Below are 24,368 nucleotides of genomic sequence, written 5' to 3' on the forward strand. Positions count from 1 at the left end.
TGGAACGCAGGTTGTCGGTAGATAAGCTGGCGAATTTAAAAGTGGAAATTGCAGGTGTGATTAGTTTACGCAAAGTCAGCTGCGAGTACTGCAATCGTTCGGGGGTAAGCGGAATTTGGCATGTCACATTCGGCCAATGGGGGCGGGTTTTTCTATCATTGGTTTTTGGCAAGTACAGCCGGGATCAGGTCTCCCACGAGCGTTGTGAGCTTGGTTAAAGCGCACAGGGAGAACTTGAGGGTATGGCATGCCTTTTTTGTTTGGGAATCCTTTCACGGACAGGCTCTATGGATTTTAAGGCCCGTTTGCAATTTTGACATGGAAATTATTACAGATACTGTTGGCTCTACGGGTTTTGGGGTTTTTTATTCCAGGGTCAGTGGAGTGCTGGACCATGGCCGCGGTCATGGCTTGAAGCGGGAGTTAAGAAGAATTTAGTGTTGCTGGAATTGTTTCCGGTGGGGCTTGCGGTGAAATTGTGGGGTGCTTCGTTCAGGGATCTGAAGTGGATGGAAGGAAGGGCTGGCGTTCGTTCAAAAGGCTGGTGAAGGGTCAGCTGGCCTGGCAGTTCGTTTACTGGTGTTGTATTTCTGGTGAGGCATAGGGAAGAGGGGGTGTCCACTCCTGCTGTGAATATGAAGTTAGCTGGTTTAGCTTTCCTATTCAAATTGCAAGGTCAACCTGATTTCACACAAGATTTTGGAGTGAGATGGGCGATTAAGAGTTACCGGCGATCGGTGGCCCGCAGGGATGCCAGGAGACCAGTAACCTTTGTCATGATGCGGGGTATGGTAGCATATTTGGGGGAGTGTGTTGATCTGAATACCAGGCCATCTTGTTCAAGGTGGCCCTTTTTGTTAGCGTTCTTTGGGGTGTTTCGGATAGAGGAGTTGGTCAGTCCTTAAAAAGGTTCATGGGGGAATTGGGGGTCACGAGGTTATATGTGGAGATGATGGGTTGGCTTTATTTTTGCGTAGATCGAAGACCGATCAAATGGGTAAAAGGGAGGTCAGTACAGGTGCTCCAGTGCCAGGATCACTGCTGTGCCTCATGTAGATGGATCTACTGTATCGCGCTTTCATATTGTTGATGATTTTTGTAAGAAAATGTTTACGGGCATTGGGGTGGGTAGAGAAGGAGTTTTCCTCTCATTCATTTTGGATAGGGGCTGCTACGGAGGCAGCCAGAAGTGGACTGGATGTGGATTCGGTAAAAGCGTATTGGGTGGTGGGAATCAAGGAGGTCCCAGACAGCAGTTCGGCCTCAACTTGTGGTTGGGTTGTGAAGTATTAGGGTGGGGAGGAGTTTGATGTTAGGCCCTGCGTGGTATGGAATACTATTTGGTCATGGTGTTGGGTTTGCTCTCTTATAATTTCAGAATCGGTGGCAGGAATGGTCTGGATAATGGTTCATTCCTAGGTGTTCTGGGGGGCCAGGAGGGGTGAGGTTGGGTAACAAGGCAGGCATATGGGTTTTTATAGATGGTAGGCTGTATTCGTGGTTGGGAGTCCCTGGGATGTTATGGGGTAGGATTGTTACTGAAGTGTATCGGTATGCAAAAAAGGGACAGGCTGCCCGACGTTTTTGCACGTGGGCGGCAACGGTTTGGGGGTTAGGTCCATGTTGGACATTACGCGGGACATCAAATTCGATGTGCGGCGGTTATTGAGGGATTTTCCTGGTATGGTTATTGTTTTGGTCGGACATGGTGGCTCGTACAACATGGCGGATGGCCAGGTTGGTGGAAAGGGTTAGTAGGGCCAGGAGAAAGATTAATAGGGATGTGAGCAAGTTCATGGTTAGGCATGGGGGATTGGCTATTAGGCACGTGGAATTGGAGTTTGAGAAATGGAGATACCTGAGGGCAGATGGGGTGTATTTGCATGAGGTGGGTATTGACATGTGGGTGTTCGGATTACAAGAGGGTATTTAGAGAGCACTTCGGGTGTGGAGGGGCACCCATAGGTAAGGTGTTTCCTTTGGGTGCTGTGGCGGGTGTTGGTCTTTGCAGGGGAAGGAAGATATTTCAGAAGGAAGAGTTCAGGAACTATCGTTGCTATGGGTCCTGATGGTGGTTTCCAGCTAATGGAGATTAGCTGGAAAGTGTTAATGGGGGCACTGCGGTTAGTGGTTGTCTCTGAGCCAGCATGTCGGCTTGAGGCCTATTAATACACTTGGAGAGGTACCGCAGTGCAGTATTGTTTTTCCACAGATGGTTATGAAGTTCCTGCAAAGACCAACGCTAGGAGATTGATGGGTTGATTAACAGATGTTTCAATGTTTTATGTTAATTTGAATATATATATTTGTTTAAATAAATTAGGCTGCTACGGCCTTGTTAACTCCAACCTTGGTGTGGTCTCAATTAATAAGGTAAGGTTAAGAGGTTGGGGTATATAAGTGGTGGTAGAGTTACCTCTGTTATACAACAGTCAAGAAAAGCCTGGAGCAAAGCAAATGAAATGACATAGGCGGAGGGCTTACATGACTGGGGAAACAGGGTAATAGTATCAGGAGAGGGAGTGTATCAGGTTGGTGCTGGGGGGAGGGGTTGGAGAGGAGATAAAAGGGAGGCCCCTCCCTATGAGTCATAACAGTTTTGGGAAAAGTTCCCGCCCACCCTCCCTTTGGCTTCATTGTTTTTGGCTGTTTTGTATTTCTTGCTTTTCATTTCGGACAGGTTCGTTGAATCCTGCAATGTCGTGGCAGTGGCGGGTGTTGGTCTTTGCAGGGGAAGGAAGATATTTCAGAAGGAAGAGTTCAGGAACTATCGTTGCTATGGGTCCTGATGGTGGTTTCCAGCTAATGGAGATTAGCTGGAAAGTGTTAATGGGGGCACTGCGGTTAGTGGTTGTCTCTGAGCCAGCATGTCGGCTTGAGGCCTATTAATACACTTGGAGAGGTACCGCAGTGCAGTATTGTTTTTCCACAGATGGTTATGAAGTTCCTGCAAAGACCAACGCTAGGAGATTGATGGGTTGATTAACAGATGTTTCAATGTTTTATGTTAATTTGAATATATATATTTGTTTAAATAAATTAGGCTGCTACGGCCTTGTTAACTCCAACCTTGGTGTGGTCTCAATTAATAAGGTAAGGTTAAGAGGTTGGGGTATATAAGTGGTGGTAGAGTTACCTCTGTTATACAACAGTCATGACAATATTCTAAAAATATGAATTCAAATCCAGTGAGAACTATTTTAAAAAGTAAACCTTTTCATAGGTTCTTTTGCTCCACTGAGAAGTTTTCTCTGTTTGGGTTTACAATTAAAACTTCAAAAGACACACTGCTCATGAAGATTACAGTCTAATATAAAGAATTCTGCTCTTTAAAGCTTACAATGCAATATCACAAAGGCAACCTTGTCCAACAGAGACTGGAATTTGTTCGGAGCAAATCTAGCTGGAAGAACAAACAGTCCTTTCCAGGCAGGGAATCCTTGCTTATAACAGCAATCTTTTGAAACATACATAATCAGTGATATCTTGCTAATGTGTTTACAGTCTAATGCAATGTATTCTACTATCAAAGCTGTCAATATTCTCACATAAAGAAAAACTTCATGTATAGGAGAACAGAAAACTAAATTTACTGGAACATTATAAGATTCTGATCCCTACAGGTTAACTGATTAGGATCTGGAGAGTCAGCTGTTGATCCATGGGGATCCTCAAAATCCTTAGCACAACCGGGATATTTTGCTGCCAAGGCAACCTATCATACTTCAAACAACAGTTAACAAACTGACAGATTAAAAGATGCTGCTTTAGGCAGGGCTTTTTTTCTCAAAGAATAGGTACAGGAACTCAACCACACCCCCCACCACCCCAGAACTGCTTCAACTGGTGGGTGTGGCCAAATTGCACTAGCAGTGGGAGGGTCTTAAATACAAAGAGTGTGTTATGCACAGAGTGCAGAGTTAAGGAGTGCGCTATGTACATAATGTAGGATTCAGGAGTGCACCGCATACAGAGTGCATTGCACACAAGTGCACAACATACAGAGTGCAGAGTTCAGGAGTGCGCTACATACAGAGTGCAGGGTTCAGAAGTTCTCTAGATATAGAGTGCAGGGTTCAGAAGTGCGCTACGTATAGAGTGCAGGGGTTAAGGAATGCTATGCGTACAGAGTGCAGAGTTCAAGAGTGTGATACACAGAGTGCAGTGTTTAGGATTATGCTGCGCACAAAGTGCAGGTTTCAGGAATGTGCTATGTACAAAATGCAGGGTTATAGGGGTGCATAATGTGCAGAGTGCAGGGTTCAGAAGTGCACTGCATACAGAGTGCAGGGTTCAGAAGTGCACCATGTACAGAGTGCAGAGTTCATGGGTACGCTATACACAGAGTACAGAGTTCAGAAGTGTTCTAAACACAGAATGCAGAGTTCAAGGGTGCACTACGCATAGAGTGCAGGGTTTAGGAGTGTGCTACATACAAAGTGCAGGGTTCAGGAGTGTGCTACGCAGAAAGTGCAGGGTTCAGGGGTGCATTATCTGCAGAGTGCAGGGTTCAGAAGTGCGCTACATACAGAATGCAGAGTTCAGAAGTGGACTATGTACAGAGTGCAGGGTTAAGGAATGTGCTGCACACAGAGTGTATGATCAGGAGTGCACTGCATACAGAATGCAGTATTCAGGGGTGTGCTATGCATAGTGTGCAGAGTTCATAGGGGCGCTAAACACAGAGTGTAGTGTTCAGGGGTAAGCTACACACAGAGTACAGAGCTCAGGGTGAAGGCTCACACAGTGCAGAGTTCAGGGGAATGCTGCATACAGAGTGCAGAGTTCAGGGATGAGCTACAAACAGAATGCAGAGTTTGGGGATGCACTACACACAGAGTTCAGGGGTGCACTACATACAGAAACTTAGGTAGAAATAAAGTGCAAATAATCAGTGTAAGTCCTTTTATGTTTCAGAAAGGACCCTGATCTTCCTAGTGAATGGCTGTGCAGGGGGCATGTCATCACAAATCTTGGTCATTGGAGGACAGACAGGCTGAGCTCCAAGCACAGCCAGAAAACTGACCTCACTGGGAAAGCACTGCTTCTATACCTGGTGCTGTCAATTTGAAATAGGAAAGCAGGGGGACTGGAAGGATCAATGGCTTCTGTGTTTACAAGTGAAAGTGGTGAGCAGGGAGCAGAGGACCAAAGTGGGTGGCGTAACCAAGTTCTACCATGTTTCAGCTGAAAAAGCCCTGGCTCAAGGTGGGTAGGGACAATAATGGAGCAATTTCCATGTCTTCTATTTGTTGCCAACTATCTTTTTATCTTTCTTTATTTTTTAGCAGTGAATGAGCATCCTGACAAAGTCTGTGGGGGTCAGAAGCAAAAGTATAAAGTCTACGCATGCAGGAAACGCCTGTGGATTGTCATGATATCATTGACCGCAGTGTCATTGATGCACCATTGATCTTTGGCACGGATCATCAGTAGGCTAAGGGCTTTCTTCTGGACTGGAGTATATGAAGTACCCACAGTATTCATCGGGTGCCTCCGCTAGTAGGTATGGCGTTAGCCAAGATATCCCCATAATTTTGTGTCTCCAGTTTGTCCCTCTTGAAGACAACAAGAATACAGGCAGTAAGAATTTGCAGCAATGGAACATGCCAAAAAGTCACGGCAGGCAGCGCAACTGTGGGAGAGGCTACACAAGCCAAAATTCATGAGGGAAAGATAGAATTAGAAATAGGCAACAAGCAAGAAAGTAGGACAGATATGGCTTATTTATAACAACTGGTTTGCAGGTCCTGACTCATTCACAATCAAGTAATATACATAGTTACATAGTTAGTAAGGTTGAATAAAGACACCAGACCATCCAGTTCAACCTGAGTGAGTGTGGGTGTGTGAATATACATGAAGATATGGGGGTTATTTACTAAAGGCAAATCCACTTTGCACTGAAAGTGCACTTGGAAGTAAAGTCGCTGTAGATCCGAGAGGGACATGCAAGGTAAATAAAAAAACAGCATTTTAGCTTGCACATGATTGGATGATAAAATCAGCAGAGCTTCCACTCATTTCAGATCTACCCCTTAGATTTAGAGCGACTGCACTTCCAAGTGCACTTTCAGTGCAAAGTGGATTTTCCTTTCGTAAATAACCCCCATGGTGTGTAGCATAATGTGAGAAGTGAAATAGAGACCCAAAAAGGTTATAGCAGGCATTGGAAAACGAGGGGGAAGTTACACAGAAAGAGAGTGTGACTACTAACTCATAATTAGAAGGAACTTGGCAGCAGACAGGCCAGCTTGAAGTGGGAGTAAACTCCCTTGTATGATTTATACCTATAGGTAAGTCTATAATAAGGCTTACCTATAGGTTAAAGTAAATATCTCCTAAAAGTGCACCTTTTAGGAGATATTTACTTTAGATGCAGCCGGTGATGTCACTGGTGCATGCGCGATGCATACTCACACAATATGACCTAAACTGCTCAGCACCTATTTTTTTTTAATGTGGTTTACTACCGCTTTAGGAAAGCTAGAAATCTCAAAGCATTTTGGCTTAGCTACTGTTTCTGTGGACATGCTTTTCAAAGTTCAAAAAATTGCACATACTTGATATGCCCATATACAAAACTAGCTAAAGTATATAATGTACAAGAAACGAGAATATTAACATGTATGATGAATAAATAAGCTACTTCTTACCGAAAAAATAAAATATTAGTTTTGGGTAAACAGTTAAGAATGATTAGTGTAGATTCTCTGTCATCTGGTAGATGTGTCTTTTATGAGGCTCCATTTACAATAGCACTTCACTAAATGTGCAAAAAACATGTGTTATTCTTGCACTAGCATTTATTGTTAGTGGTGGATAGATGTGCATTTTTTCACGCAGATAAGCACGCTGTTAAAAAAAACGAGTAAAGCTTAAAGCTCAGAAAGGTGCATGAGCTACTTTACCATGTTTTTGCGTGTAGGGCAGCCCATTAAAATGAAGGGGCTAACCTATGCGTGTAGCGTGCATATGCGCAATGTCTGACATTGCATTTTCTAATGTGAATTGGGCCTAAAAATAATTACGTTTTTGTTCCACTGTGCAAAAATCTAAATTATTCACCCTTCATTCACCCCACTAGCATCAATGGACAGGCTGCAAGAGTGAATAACTGAATTGTCAGGAAAGACAAAAGCATAATTTGTGAGCAAGCATAGTTTATGTTGGGTTGTTTTGGGGTAGTCATATCGCTGGCATTCATACTACAAAGCAGGACATTTCCCTGCACGACTACCAAGTAACATTATAGCTGCCTACATTTTGCATAAAACTGGAACAGCATGGTGCAATAACACATAGGGGATCCACACTAACCAAAAACAAATGAAAATCTCATATGTGTGTATAAAATCAGCAAACTGGGAGAATAATAGGTCACTCAATCAATTTACAACCAGCTACGGTGGTAAACAATCAGGACTAAATCAAGTGCACAGTATACAATGCAAACTTACCTTGCATTCAGTCCTCAAAGCCAGTAAAGAGAGTCTATACAAAATTACATTTCTAATTTATATTAAGAGAATAGGTCTACTTTGCATACATTTAAAAATATATGTGGAGTCAAGATACCTAATGAGTGTTTAAAGAACTGTTGAGTATGCAAATAAAAGTACAAGCTTTTTCCAAAACCATCCTTTCGATCTCTTGCCAGGTCTTTACACAGTTGGGCAAGACGCAGATTGTAGCACTGCCCTGAATCTTCCTTGTAGGGAAACTGAGATCTGTGCCTATTATTCCAAGTCACAAAGTATTTGGTTGAATAGGAAGGACTTGTGTCTTTTTTTAACCAGACAAACTTTGTAACCCCAGTATGTGTAGATGACACATAAAGCTTCCAGAGCCATTAAAATAGCATACTAGAGATGAGTAATTCACATAAAGGATGTGCTACAAGGAAATCAGGTTTTTCTTTTTTAATTTAGGGGTTCTCTTTTCCATAAATTAATTTTTTTCATTTGCAACGTCCCTTGCCATAAACATTCCCTAGTACTTCAATTATCTAGTACTTTCAGGGGTGGAATGAAGGGGAAAATATACAGTATCATTTGTACGGTAGCTCTGAGCCTGGGGCTGCTAACATTATATTCAAGATGGTGGTGCCAAACAGCAGTCTCAGCGCTTTTTGGATTTCCACACAAGGGAGGCTTTTACAAAAACATGCATAAAATATGTTACGTGCACATTATCTTGTAATGATCTGGTGACTGGGTGTCAAACAGAAAAAATAGTTTTCTTTCTCAAATGTGTTTTAAGAAGCTGCTAAGCACAGTAGAAGAGTTCACACACATATATATATATATATATATATATATACATATATATATATATATATATATATATATATATATATATATATATATATATTGGAAAATTGTTATCAAATACTTACTGTAATTTTCCTTTCTTGACCCATCCTCACGTCAGCACACAACGGGGATAACACCTTCTCTGGAGCCCACAGGAGAACCTTTTCCTAGCTAAATAAAAGACAGCCCCTCCCCCAACTGAAGTGTTCAATAACCTTGCCTGCGACGAGTCACTAGGGAGGGAGTCCTGCATGGACGTGAGGATGGGCCATGAAAGGAAAATTACGGTAAGTATTTGATAACAATTTTCCATTTTCCTGGTCCACCTCACGTCAGCACACAATGGGATATACCATAGCTGAATAAATGGGTGGGAGAAAACAAATGAAAAGAGACACTGACAACCAAAGAAAAGCTACTAAAGCCAAAAAGAATTGATCTCTCTTGTCTCAAACTTGCTGACCACACATTTAGCTTGTAAGGTTGAATGAAGGCCGCACAAGACCTTCAAGCTAGCCATCTTACATAAGCTTGCAATTTTTTTAGAGCAGAAAGGCCTACTTCCTGCATGCCAATCTAATCACCCTGGTAACCAAACAGTGGATGATTCTTGAGGACCTGATGGCTAAATGAAAAGATTGTCCACTTTTCTCTTTTGACCAAGTACACTGTTAGTAACTTGGCCATGTGTAATGAACTGAAGTCTTAATGCTGTGCACTCAATGACTCTCATGTGAAAACTCAAAGGGACTACTTCCCAGTTTTGCTGGAAACTGGATACAACTTTAAAATTGAGCTTATGAGATAGACGTAGTATCCGTATTTCTAGTAAAAAAAAAAGAAGAAGACATCAAAGGGCTATTGCGGGAAAGTGTTGCAATCTTCAACATCCTTCTGTCTGAAGTAGTTGCTCTCAGAAGAACTAGTTTTACCATGAGGTACTTCAATGGGAATGAAACCATTGGAGCAAAGGGTGCTCTCAGATCCAAGCCAAGTCCCACAGAGGGAACAAGGATTTCCCTCAAGGTCATATATAGATTGTCACCTGTAAGAAGAATATGGCCACTGGCTTTTCCACCCATCTGCAGCCTGTGAAAGATAAGGTAGAGATCTGTACATTAAATGGAGTTGTATGCCAGACCAACCTCTAGCGCTGACTGTAAAATGTCCAGGATATTGACTAGAGCAGGGAACACAGCAGAGAAGCCTTTGCTGGGAAAGCAAAACAAACTTCTTTCATATTCTCTCATATGTAGCATTCATGGATGATCTTCTGGTCACCAAGGTCTGAACAACATGACAATCCCGGCACCTCTAGTCTAGCCTATTCCATAGCCAGGCTATAAAAAGTCTCATTGGATTGGGGTGCGGTCACTGACCTTGCCTTAAAAGATTTCATTTGACCACAAATGGGTTTTGTGGTGCTGGTGACATCTGGGGGAGCAGTGAAAGCTAGGGCCTTCTCAGTAGGTGGAAAGAACCTGTATGGCATGGACTTGTTCTGTCCAAATTTTCAGAAGCACCTTTATATTCAAGAACACCAGAGAGAGACAAAGATCAAACAGGAAATTCCATGGCACTGTGAACCTATCTTGTATGAAGGATTCTTTGTATTGGTATCCTGTTGCAAATATCAGAAGCTGCGTGTTCAATGGAGTTTGTTCGCCCGTTGGTGGCGCTGTCGGTCTCTTGGATCGCAGTACCAGAAGTCCACCAGCGGGTGTTTTACAAAACTCTGGATCTGTAGTGGAGGGATTCACCTGTTGGTGGCACTGTTGGATCCTTTGGCTGTAATACTGGTGTCCACCAGCGGGTGTTTCCCGGCACTGTGGAGCAGACAGCACCTCCTGCGTTCAGGTGTCACTTGAGGCTCATTACAGGCATTCATATAAATACCCGGCTGATGATTGCTCTCATAGCCCTTTTATCTTCCTTGCGCCCTGATCCGTACCTGCGACCTGTGAACCTGATTCTGCAACCTGTAACCTGTGTACCTGATCCTGTTACCCTGTGCATCTGATTCTGATCCTGTCCCTCCTGTTACCTTGCATCCCTGCCCTGTAGCCTGATCCCTTTGCACCTTCCCCCATCTGCTGATTCCCTGTGTATGACCCTGGCCTGCCTTATGTTTGTGATTCTGGAACTGCCCTTGTTTATCTGCTGATCTCCTGTGAATGACCCTGGCCTGGCTACATTTAGGATTGCGGTACTGCTTTTATATTGTATATAGTTATTGTTGTTTGTGGGTCACTGTTTGGTTGGTTGTTAACTGTTTATATTGGAGATGTTTATATATTGTTATTACTTATCCTTAAACTTAATTATTCACTTACATGCGTTTTTGGTTCTCTCTGTGCAGTCCACACAGTCTGGTCATACCAATTCATGACAGTATACCAGGGCCATCTCTGACCAGAAGTGGCTACACAGGGGAACCATCTCGGTTCTGTTTATGTTGCTGGGATGAATTTAGATGTAATTGTTTATTATGCTCTGCTGGCATTGGAGAGTTCTGAATATCTCCGCCACACATTGAAAGGGTGGTCCAGGGATCAGCTGCTGGAGATTATTCATCTAGCTCATTCTGTAGTTGATCAGGGCAGTATACTGTTTGAGGATGTTCAGCCTTTGATTAAGATATGTACAGAGCTGGCTCTGCCTTGTATCCCAAAGGGCCGTGATGAATTTTCTACCCCCTTCAGCATTAACCAGGTTGCGTCCTTAGTATGGCTGTTGGAGGATGACCCTGCATCCTTCTTGGAGCACTAGTCGGTTTGTTCCAAACAGTTGTTAAAGGATTGTATAGATGCAGTGGAGTCCCTGGTCAGACAGAGGGTATATGAGCCCACTTTTGTTCTACCTGTACTTCAGGCATGGTCAGACCTGTTATGCCAGTTTCTGTCAGCTCTCCACAACCCAGACCTGCTACTAAACACCTGCCTGCTCAGACATCTTTTCTCCCGACACCCATGGCAACCTCAGCTACAGTCCTCCAATATACCCTGCTTCCCACTACGTATCAATACCCTGTTTCTACTTCCTGCACCTATCCTGCCTTTAACCCACCTGCCTCTTCTCTACTACCTACAACTTCCACACAGAAACTTCCTCTGGCCGCTGTTCCCCCTTCCTTTCCATATCCCAGCCCTTCGCTTCAGAATGCCTCACCTCCTACCTACAGTCCTACAGCCACCTACAGATCTCCAGCAGTTAAGCCAAAGAAGAAATGGAAATTTTTCCCCACTCAAACAATCCTGCCAGTAATCCAACCTGCTTCCACACCAACTTGCGTCAGTCCGCCTTCATGTCAGCTGAACCTGATGACCCACCTAATCCTGCCAACTCTTTGCCTGCTATCCAGCTTGAAGTTCCTGTGCCCCAGTCTGATGTTCCTGTGCCCATATTCCAGTCCGATGTTCCAATACCTGTTCTGCTTGATGCCATAGACTATGGACAATTACAATTAGTTGGATCGTCTGGAGGCCATTCCTTTAAGGAGGGGTACTGTCAGGAAAGAGTTCACCCGTTGGTGGCACTGTCAGTCTCTTGAATCGCAGTACCAGTGTCCAGCAGCAGGTGTCTTCCAACACTCTGTATCTGTAGTGGAGGAATTCACCTGTTGGTGGCACTGTTGGATCCTTTGGCTGTAATGCCAGTGTCCACCAGCAGGTGTTTCCCAACGCTGTGGAGCAGACAGCACCTCCTGTGTTCAGGTGTCACTTGAGGCTAATTACAGGCATTCATATAAATACCCAGCTGATGATTGCTCTCATGGCCCTGGTATCTTCCATGTGCCCTGATCCATACCTGCGACCTGTGAACCTGATTCTGCAACCTGTAACCTGTGTACTAGGGATGAGCTTCGAGTTCGACTCGAACATCAGCTGTTCGTCGAAGATCGAACATTATGGGCCGTTCGCGCCAAATTCGAGCGGCGCGTCATCGCAGTGGTTTGCTGGCTGATGATTGGCCAAGCATGCACTATGACCCGCATGCTTTGTCCAATCACAGCGCCATAAGCAAACAGAGCCATAATTGGTGAAAGGCAGGGTGTCTTTCGCCAATTATGACTCAGGAGATTAAGTACACGTCCCACACTATATAAGGCTACCTGCATGTCGGCCGTGTGTAGTGAGTTCCGGCGTTCAGAGAGAGAGAGAGAGAGAGAGAGTGTCATTTAATTTCATTTAGATAGATTGAGCAGACAGTTGATTCAGTTAGCTCCAGTATATTTAAATATAAATATATATATATATATATATATATATATATATATATATATATATATATACATACACACATACATACATACACACACACACACACACACACACACACACACACACATTCCAGGCTTTGTGTGTATGTATATATATATATATATATATATATATATATATACTGTATCCGGTTTAGCTAGATCTCGCTGCAGACCGCTCCTGTTGTTCTCTTCCTAATATACTACAGGCAGGCAGTTCATTCAGTTAGCTGCAGTATCGTCATTACTGTATCCTGTGCAGCTAGATCTCGCTGCAGACCGTTCCTGTTGTTCTCTTCCTAATATACTACAGGCAGTTCATTCAGTTAGCTGCAGTATCGTCATTACTGTATCCTGTGCAGCTAGATCTCACTGCAGACCGTTCCTGTTGTTCTCTTCCTAATATACTACAGGCAGGCAGTTAATTCAGTTAGCTGCAGTATATATATATATATATATATATATATATATATATATATATATATATATACATACATCCCAGCTTTGTGCAGCTACATCTCACTGCGGGCCATTCCTGGTGTACCTATTCAAATACATTACAAATACATCAAATACAGTATGTCTGGAAGGCCAACAAGGAGAGGCAGACGCTCACAGGCCACTAAAAGAGGGCAAGCAGGCTCTGTGTTTACAGCCAACATTGCTGGTCGTGGACACGGTGCATCCTCAGCAAGTGGCTGCGGGGGCACGCTTGTCCTTTTTTTCGGGAGCTGGCCGTGTTGAGCCACAACATGGAGAAGAGTTGGTAGAGTGGATGACCAAGCCATCCTCATCCTCCTCATCCTCTGTCACCCAGGCTCAGAGTACTTTGGCTGCCAATGCAGCTGCCAAAGCATCCTTTTCCGTCGGCTCAATGTCATCAGCCACTCCTTTCCTAGCCCCACCATCATGTCCCGGGGAGTCCCCCGAACTGTTCGACCACAGTGTTGGGTTCATGCTGCAGGAGGATGAGCAGCATTTTGAAGGCTCCAATGATGGTACCCAGATTGAGGAAGGCAGCAACGTGAGCCCAGAGAGAGGGGGTGCCCAAGAAGGACAACAAACTGGCAGTCATGTTCCACCAGCTGCAGCATACTGCCAGGTTTGTTCCAGTGACGAGGAGGGAGGGGATGATGAGGTCACTGACTCTATGTGGGTGCCTGATAGGAGAGAGAAGGAGGAGGCACATCTCCAACAAGGCAGGATGCCCTCCAGGGGCCAGCTTAAGGGCAGCTAACCGACTGCATCACACCGCAGAGCTCCACATGTGCAGGGCGCTGCTGACTCTGCACGTTTTATCAAAAGTTCTTTGGTGTGGGCCTTTTTTGAGACGTGTGCAGCAGATCGCTCTGTTGCTGTTTGCAACATATGTCTGAAGCGTATCAAGCGTGGCCAAAACAGCAACCGCTTGGGCACCACATGCTTGACCAGACATATGTTGAACTTCCATGCAGTCCGTTGGCAAGCGTACTTAAAAGACCCACACCAAAGAACAAGGCGGAACTCTCCTTGCTCCTCATCAGCTGGGATCTCCAACCCCACTATACCTTCAGTTCTCTCAGAAACCTGCACTGAGAGGAATAAAGGTGTAGAATTAGGTGTGCCAAGTACTTGCGGGCAATCTGCTATCGCTACACCAACATCCGATTGTAGCAGTCAAATTTCCCTACCCCAGTTGCTAAACCGGCAAACGAAATTCAGTCCCAGCCATCCACATGCCCAGTGGCTGAATGCTAGCTTGGCTAAATTGCTAGCATTCCAACTGCTGCCTTTTCAGCTGGTAGACTCTGCCCCCTTTCATGAATTTGTGGAATGTGCGGTACCTCAGTGGCAGGTTCCCAAACACCACTTTTTTTCACGGAAGGCGATTCCGGCTCTCTACCGGCATGTGGAAGGCAATGTCTTGGCCTCGCTGGACAGGGTGGTCAACGGTAAGGTGCATATTGCCGCTAACTCATGGTCCAGCAGGCATGGACAGGGACATTACCTATCTTTCACGGCGCACTGGGTGACCCTGCTGGCAGCTGGGAAGGATGCAGGACAGGGTGCAGTATTGTTGGAGCTTGTTCTGCTACCACGCCTTCAAAATGCTACTAGTGGTGATTCTGATACACCTCTCTTCTCCACCCCCTCTTCTTCTTCCTCCTTGGCCTCTTCCTCTATAGATTTGTCCTCGGAACCAGCGGTGCTCCGTAGGCGTTCAAGGGGCTACGCAAGCACTCAGGCAAAGAGATGCCATGTGGTGCTTGAGCTGGTGTGCTTAGGGGACAGGAGCCACACTGGGGCAGAGATTCTGTGATATCTGAAGGGGCAGGCTCAGAGGTGGTTGACGCCACGCTAGCTTCAGGCAGGAATGGTGGTTTGCGACAATGGCACCAACCTCCTCTCCTCCCTCCGTCAGGGACACTTCACCCATGTTCCCTGTTTGGCTCACGTCCTTAATTTGGTGGTGCAGCGGTTCTTGTGCAGGTACCCTGGCTTACAGGATCTCCTGAAGCAGGCCAGGAAAGTCTGTGTGCATTTCCGCCGGTCATATAATGCCAGTGCTCGGCTGGCTGACCTCCAAAAGGAATACAACCTGCCCAAGAACCGCCTAATCTGTGACATGCCCACCAGACGGAACTCAACATTGGCCATGCTGCAGTGGCTGCACATGCAGCAGAGGGCCTTTAATGAGTACCTGTGCGACTATGGCACCAGGACAGGGTCAGGGGAGCTTGGCTTTTTTCGCCACGCCAGTGGCTCATGATCAAGGATGCATGCACTGTCCTGTCACCATTTGAGGAGGCCACAAGGATGGTGAGCAGTGACAGTGCATGCATCAGTGATACTGTCCCTCTTGTCTACCTGTTGGAGCACACGCTGCGTGGAATAATGGACAGGGCACTTGAGGCAGAACAGAGGCAGGAAGAGGAGGACTTCCTTACCTCTCAAGGCCTCCTTTATCCAGACAGTGTTCCTGCGGGCCCCCCGATCACACAGGAAGAGGAAGAGGAGGAGGAGGAGGATTGTGTCAGCATGGAGGTGGAGCCTAGCACTCAGCATCAGCAGCAGTCTTCAAGGGATCGTTTACAGTCCCCAGAAACCCATGGACTTGTACGTGGCTGGGAGGAGGTGGCTGCGGATCAGGTCGTCCTTAGTGACCCAGAGGACTCCGGATGGAATGCCTCAGCAAACCTAAGCTGCATGGCCTTCCTGATCCTGCAAAGCCTGCGAAAAGACCCTCGGATTCGTGGTATCAACCCTCCTTGATCCATGTTACAAGGGTAAGGTTGCGGAACTTATCCAGCCATCGCAGGGGGAGCAGAAGATGAAACTTCTTTGGGAGGCCTTGCAGAAAGGTTTGTGGAACGCGTTTCCAGAGCCTGAGAGTTTACAAATTCCTGGTCCTGGACAACGTGTTGCTGAGGCTTCGGTCAGTCACAGAAGGAGCGGTGGAGAAGATGGCCGTCTGACAGATGCATTCAGACAATTTTTTAGTCTGCAGCCCCAAGGTCTGATCGGTTCCAGCAACCATCGCCAGCGTCTGATTTACATGGTGCAGGAATACCTAGGGGCAAGATCAGACTTGAAAACCTTTCCAACCAAAAATCCTCTGGGTTGCTGGGTCTTGAGGATGGATCACTGGCCAGAGCTTGCACAGTATGCAATTGAGATACTGGCCTGTCCTGCATCCAGCGTTTTTTCGGAACGCACATTCAGTGCTGCTGGAGGCTTTGTAACCGATCACAGAGTGCGCCTGTCCACCTACTCGGCTGATTGGCTCACCTTCATAAAAATGAATCAGTCTTGGATCACCAGCTACCAAGCACCTGATGCTGATGTAACCGACCACCACCAGTGGATAAGGCCCAATGTTTCTGCCCCTGTTCAACAGGGGCGTGTAATTACAATTTTTGCTGTAATATTTTGCAGCAGGGCTTGTTCCTGCGCTAAAGTAGAGTATCTGTGAGGCGTTGCAGTGTTGTGGCACCAGCACCAGTGCCTAAAGCCCAATTTTTCTGCCCCTGTTCAACAGGGGCATGCAATTACAATTTTTGCTGTAATATTTTGCAGCAGGGCTTATTCCTGCACTCAACTAGAGTATCTGTGAGGGGTTGAAGTGTTGTGGCACCACCACCAGTGCCTAAGGCCCAATTTTTCTGCCCCTGTTCAACAGGGGCGTGTAATTACAATTTTTGATCTAATATTTCACAGCAGGGCCCGTTCCTGTGCCCACCAAGAGTAACTGTGAGGGCTTACAGTGTTCTAGTACCACCAACACCTAAGGCCCAAATTTCTGCAGCAGTATATAGGGCAGGCCCCTACTTTCAAACATCCTACTTACAAACGACTCCTATTTACAAACGGAGGGAGACAACAAGAAGTGAAAGGAAATCTACCCCTAGGAAGGGAAATTCTCTCCTGTAAGAGTTAATATGGGAAAAAGGTGTCTCCTCCACTGATGCTTTATCACCAGTCCTTGTTTCCCTAAAAAACCCAAATTTTCAAAATCCAATTGTCATTGGGACAGAAAGTAAGGTGAAATCTTTTGAATAGGGGCACAGACAGCAAAACAAATGTTACAGGGGTGATAACTCTTCCCTATGTTTTCCAAAAAGCTTAAAAATTGATTTTTTGGCTGGAGCTACACTTACAAAATGTACCTGTTCCAAATTACAAACAGATTCAACTTAAGAAGAAACCTACAGTCCCTGACTTTCTTGGGACCGCCTGTATACTGGTGTTCAGAGTATATAGGGCCTGGGGGCCCCACACCTTTTCTTTTTTTAATTTGTGTTCCCCTTAATATCCATACAAGACCCAAAGGGCCTGGTAATGGGCTGGGGGGGTTACCCATGCCTTTTTTCTCAATAATTTTCATCCATATTGCCGGGACCCTACATTACATTACAGCCACAAGCAGTTTTAATTGACTTTTATTCCTTTAGAAATGTCATTTTGTGCAGGGACTGTTCTAAACACGGGAAACACGCGACACTTTACAGGCATACTATAGACACCCCCCAGTTATGATATTTAAAGGAATATTTCACTTTTATTTTTTCACTTTGAGCATCATTAAAATCACTGCTCCCGAAAAAACAGCCGTATTTAAAACTTTTTTTTGCATTGATACATGTCCCCTGGGGCAGGACCCAGGTCCCCAAATCCTTTAGCCTTTAACGTTCACACTTTTGATTTCTCATGTTCGAGTCCCATAGCCTTTAACGGTGTTCGAAAGTTTGTGCGAACTTTCGGTCCGTTTGCGTGTTCTAGATGCGAACCGAACCGGGGGTTTTTTTGGCTCATCCCTACTGTGTACCTGATCCCGTTACCCTGTGCATCTGATCCTGATCCTGTCCCTCCTGTTACTTTGCATCCATGCCCTGTAGCCTGATCCCTTTGCACCCTCCCCCATTTGCTGATTCCCTGTGTATAACCCCAGCCTGCCTTGTGTTTGTGATTCTGGAACTGCTCTTGTTTATCTGCTAATCTCCTGTGAATGACCCTGGCCTGGCTACACTTGAGATTGCGGTACTTCCCTTATATTATATATAGTTATTGTTGTTTGTGGGTCACTGTTTGGTTGGTTGTTCACTGTTTATATTGGAGGTGTTTATATATTGTTATCACTTATCCTTAAATAAACTTAATTATTCACTTACATGTGTTTTTGGTTCTCTCTGTGCAATCCACACAGTCTGTTCATACCAATTCATGACACCTATAGGGCCAATATTGGTTTGAGGCACTTGTTGAAAAATATTCTGCCTAAACAAACCAAAAGTTGATTTTGCTTTCCTGGCAAGCAGACGAACCTTAACTGACTAAGTGATTCTCTGCCCCATGAAAAGTTTCTTTGCAAGATGTAACAGGAAAATACTTTTGGTGTCCTCATGTCAGGCAATGTAGGCTACTACTGTCTTGTTGTCAATCAACTTTACTCAGGCCCCCTTGAAGAAGATCCTGAAAGGCTTGCAATGCTAGAAAAGGCTTCCTTCCATTCAAGAAAATTGGGAAGTCTGCGATCCACCGCGCTCCAATGGCCTTGGATTTGTTTCTTTATAATGTGGACTCCCCAGAGACTAGCATCTGGCTTCAGATTCATCCTATTTCCTGAGCTGAAAGGCATGCCCAAAAAGATGCACAGTGGCAATGTCTAAAATTCCAGTTCTTCCTGAATTTGTATAGGCACAAAGATTTTCTGATCCATAGACAGCCCAGCTCATAGACTAAAGAAGGTCTCATGTGCCACCTGGAACAAAGTACCACCACTGCCAACAAGATACTCAAAAGATTCCTGGGGCTGTGCCAATTCTGTAAAAGGCAGACACCTGAACTGGAAGTGACATCTGGCCAACGCAAATCTCACATGCCTCTGGTGCTCGGTATTGATCAGTACAGGGAAGTATGAGTCGGCAGGTTTATTGACACTAACTGGTCCTCCTGCTGAACTATCCCTGTGACTGTCTACATGGACTACATCTTGAACCTCTTGCTGTGTATGTACACATTCGATTCTTGCAAACTGAAAACAGACCAGAAGGCTCCTTCCTTAGGTACTGGAAAAACCCCCAGATAATTCAATTGTTTTCACTAGTATGATGGCCTTGTAGCAGTATAAATTCTAATACGTAATCTTGAAAACATTTTTTTTTCTGGGATCTGTTGGTCATAAATAGGGTTGTCCCGATACCACTTTTTTAGGACCGAGTACAAGTACCGATACTTTTTTTTTTAAGTACTCGCCGATACCGATTACCGATACTTTTTTTTTAATGTCACGTGACAGTTTTTTTTTTTTGCTATTTTTTTGGGGGGGGGGGGGGTGAACAATGTATGTGTGTGTGTTTTTTTTTTTCAATTTTTATTTTTTACAATAATATTTTTTTATTCTTTATTTTTTTTTTTTTAAATCAGCCCTGTTGGGGGGCTTTGGTGAGATATCAGGGGTCTTAACAGACCTCTGATATCTCCCCCTTGAGACAGAGAAAGAGACAGAGGATAGAGATTCCCCAGTCCCTTTCTCTGCAGCGTCAGCTGCACTGAGAATGAATGGAGAGAAGACAGCGGCTCCTCTCCATTCATAAACTGAAACATTGTAATCACAGGAGATTACAATGTTTCAGTGATGTGAATGGACAGAGTCAGCTGACTCTATCCATACACGAAGGAAGGAGGGGGAGGACGGAGGAACTGAGGGGGAGAACGGAGGGGACAGATAAGGAGAGAGGAATGCAGGGGACAGCGGAGAGGCACAGAGGAACGGAGGGGGCACGGAGGAGGATGCAGTGACAGTCAGCTGTGAGCGATCACCGCTGTTTGTCACTAAGCAGCTGAAAGCCGGCGGGGGGAGAATCTTGTAACTCCCCCACGCGCCGATCACAGCTGTCCTCTAGGTATCGGTGGAAGCATCGGGAGCATTTGCCCGAGTACAAGTACTTGGGCAAATGCTCGGTATCGGTACAACCCTAGTCATAAATGAAATGGATTCAGTGGTAAACTTTGGAATTCTCCATTGTATTCCCACTTAACTGTCTTCTGGACCCACTAGTCTTTGATGATTGCCATCCAAATCCTCCAGAAGGAGGCTACAATCATCAACTTCACTCAGGCCCCCTGGCCCCATCTGCAAGAGACTGGTTGGACGCACCTTCAAAAGACTTTCCAGCCATCTTAGCAACTTGCTCTGGACTTGATTTCATGTAAAAAGTATCTTTGAGGCACCTCCACTGTGATCTGTTAAATCTGCAGCCTGTCCTATAAGATTTGGCCTCCTGCATCCTTTGGAAGTTCAATAGGCTTGAGTGAAAGATGTCGGCCTCCTCTTACTAATCTGTGGCCACAGTCCAGACTTTTCCTCCTGTCATTTGCTTAATTGCGTTGTTCAGCGTTTGGCCAAACAATAACCTCCCATTATAGGAATTGTTGTAGGCTTGTAAAGAAGTTCCACCTGCCCTCCAGTGGCGTAACCACAACGCTCTCATAGAAATGACTGAGTGCGCCAGCGCTTGTACTAGGTCTATCAAAGCATCCACCAAAGGTCAGTTGCCAGGTTCAACTCCTCCAGAAACGGTGCCAAATCTTGCAGTTTCCAGTGTTGAATTTAATGCAATTTTAAAACAGTTTGAATAAAAAGCTATTGCTGGTTGACAGGTAAATCCTGTCACTGTATAGATTCTCTACAAGCCTTATCGCCAGATCACCACAATTTCTGCTTTCAAGATGTGTTTATGATGCATTCTAATGCGTTCTCAATGCGTTTTGCCACTTTCCAGATGTGTTCTATACAGAAACAATGTAACATATTCTACTTTTGTTGACTGCACTAGAATGCGCTGCACTGGTGTTAACTAGGTAATTGCAATCCAAGTTAAGCACTCTCCATGCGTACTTGATGCAGAATAAAAACATACTGGACTGCATCTGGTGTAAACAAGTCCACTTTCCCATCCATAAGATCTCTAAAGGCAGCTGAGTTATAAAAAGGCAAAGACACTTGATGCGCCAGACACTAGAGGGCAGCCTCCACCCCTGGAAGTGCAGTGCATAAACATACATCAGCCATCTTATTTGCATAATGCTTAGAGAACCTGTACTGTAAATTGGTCTTCTAATGAGGTCTCTGTCATCCTTCATCAATGAGCTCTTTACGCTCTATCATTATGTGTATTGCTTGTGACATGGATATTTGCAGCATACTTTCTGCTATAGCTGCCTTAATAGGGCTTAGAATTTTGCACAACCGCATCCTTGTGAGGCAACCTGTGCAATTACATTTTTCTGCCACTGCAGACTGCATGCAGGCCCAAAATGCACCCTAAGCTGGGCGAGGCATTTCCTATCATGCTGGCATAAACACATGTGAAAAAACAAAAAGGGGAAAGACCCCTAAAGTTCAGGTTTAGGACAAAAATACATAGAGATAATGGGCAGATGATGTAAAATTCAAAAACTAGGTTTTTGAATTTTATATCATCTGCCCATTATCTCTATGTATTTTTGTATTCTATGTTCAGTCATTAAATAAATTTCATTATTAGGTGAAGACCACTGTCTGTCCTATCCTTTGTCCTAAAACTGAACTTTATGGGTCATTCCCCATTTGTTTTTTCTATATGTTATTTGAGTTCAGGGCAAAAGGAAAAGGCGCCACATTGGGTGAGTCGGTATCCCTGTAATTATCTGTTTTGAATGTTGGCGTCATTCAACACATTGGTCCTTTGATTTGATCTGAAATCCCCCTCTTTTTACATAAACGCATGTGAGCCAGTGCCGCATGGGGTATTTGGGGAGCATGAAAGCCGCCCAGTGGAGGACTCCGTGGGATACGGATTGTCCTAGTCAGGATAAGATGATCGTTGGCGGGTCTTATGTTTTTTGGAGCGTTTGCGTTCAGGGTTTCTGCTCTTAAAATAATGCAAAACACCTTAACTTGCATTCCTTGAGCACTCTTAAAGCAGAGTTCCCACTGTATTTTTTTTTTAATAACCATATCTTTTATTGATAATGGATATTTAAAGCACTCATGATTGTGTTAAAAATCAGCGCTCGACTGCCGATTTTAAAGAGGAATGTATCTTATATTCCTGTTTTGTAGAGGTTTCCATAGTGCTTGTGGGCATGTGAAGCCCACAAGCACTATCTTCCGGGCTCTGGTGCAGCTGAGCTACCAGCTTGCAGTGCCCGTTCTCGCGCATGCGCCATATGTACATGCTCCGCACATTCCTGACTTTGCCATCACAACGGACAGCTTCGTCGGAAGTGTCCGCCCCCGTTGTGATGGCAATGAAGCCCTCGGCGCTCGCCCAGTGACTCCTGGGAAATGATGACAGACATCTCGCAGGAGCACTAGCGAGCACGGGCGCTGAGGGAAATGAAGTCAGGCGCCTTAGAGAGGAAGAGGCAGATTACGAGGGACCCCCTAGCAACAGACATGAAGAGGTGAGTAAAAAAAATTTTTTTTTACCAAAGGTTGTTCTAGGTATTGAATCTAGTTGAATAATGTAAAAAAAAAAAAAATTCTGAGTGGAACTCCACTTTAACCACTTTCGCCCCTTCCTGTCCAGGACAATTTTCATCTTTCAGCGCTGTCGCACTTTGAATGACAATTGCACGGTCATGCAACGCTGTACCCAAACTACATTTTTGTAATTTTCTTCACACAAATAGAGCTTTCTTTTGGTGGTATTTGATCACCTTTGGGGTTTTTAGTTTTTGCTAAACAAACTAATAAAGACCAAAATTTTTGAAAAAAAAGTTTTTTCATAATTTCTGTCATAAAATGTTGTTTTCTCCCTCACTGACAGGCACTGATGAGGCGGCACTGATGAGCTGGCACTGATAAGGTGGCACTGATGAGGAAGCACTGATATATAGAATTGATGGGCACTGACAGGTGGCACTGATGATGAAGTACTGACTGGTGTTACTGCTGGGCACTGTGATGCACACTGATTGGCACTGTGGTGGGCACTGAGAGACTTTGAGAGGCACTGATGGGCAGCTATTGGGCACTGATTGGCACATCTGATGGGGGCTGTGCTGATAATCAATGTGCTGATTATCAGCACAGACCCCCTCTCTGACAGGGGTCTGACAGGATCAGCTCTCCCTGTCAGCGCAAATTGAAGAATGCCGTTTGCCGGCACTTCCTGGTTCACACGATGATCAGCTGTGATTGGTCACATCTGATCACGTGGTAAGAAGCCTCTGTCAGAGGCTTCTTACCATGATTGGAGATGCGGCGTGCACTTGCGATCACCGCGCGCCCCCGCGCCAGCATGTTATCCTGCTGGACGTCAAATGATGCCTAGTCAGGATAACAGAACCACTTCCCGGCCGTCAATCTGCTATAGGCCGGGTGGGAAGTGGTCAAAAACCATGTCCCAGGTTGCCCCCTCCGCCCTCCTACCTTTGCTAGTCTGTGCCACTAACAGGTGTGGCAAGCTCATATTTGCACAAAATATATGGAGAAAAGCATATTACCTCTCACCAAAAAACAAGTACACTGTCTCTTTAAGATCCATCTGCCTTCATCCACTCATTTCAGAAGCAGCAACAAGTGAGCCCAGGCAGCCCTTCCAGAGACAGACAGGAGACACAGTCAGAGTCGAAGACAAAAAACAGTCAGACTGTCAAACCCACAGAAGTACACAGCATAGCAGGGGAGTCAGGACAGCACATCCAGTTACAGACAGGAGACAGTCAGAATCTGAGGCAAGTCCTTTACCTGGCAGGACTGGAGACAGGGAGAGAAGCCCTATCCTCTGCAGACCTCCAAGATCATTTACGCTGTTGCATGGTGACTGGCGGTTACCATCCCGTGCTGCCCATCTCCCCGCCCCGTGACATCACAGCCACTCTCAGACTGAAAACAAAGCCAGGAGAGCAGTGTGGCGAGCTGCATATAAAAGACAAACCCCCAAGGAAGAGGCAATGGTGACATTGCAGAGCTTTTATATTACCACACCTGTACAATGTCAATGCTGTTTAACCACTTAAGGACCGGAAGGATTTGCCCCCTTAATGACTAGGCCATTTTTTGCGATACGGCACTGCATCACTTTAACTGACAATTGCGTGGTCATGCGACATTGTACCCAAACAAAATTTATGTCCTTTTTTCCCCACAAAGCTTTTTTTTGGTGGTATTTGATCACCTCTGCGTTTTTTTTTTTTTTTTTTGCGGTATAAAGAAAAAAAGACCGACAATTGAAGAAAAAAAAACAATATTTTTTACTTTTTGCTTTAATAAATATCCCCCAAAAATTGTAAAAAAACTAATTTCTTCATCAGTTTAGGCCGATGTT

This window comes from Aquarana catesbeiana, linkage group LG05, assembly GCF_042186555.1.
Source record: "Aquarana catesbeiana isolate 2022-GZ linkage group LG05, ASM4218655v1, whole genome shotgun sequence".
NCBI lineage: Eukaryota > Metazoa > Chordata > Amphibia > Anura > Ranidae > Aquarana > Aquarana catesbeiana.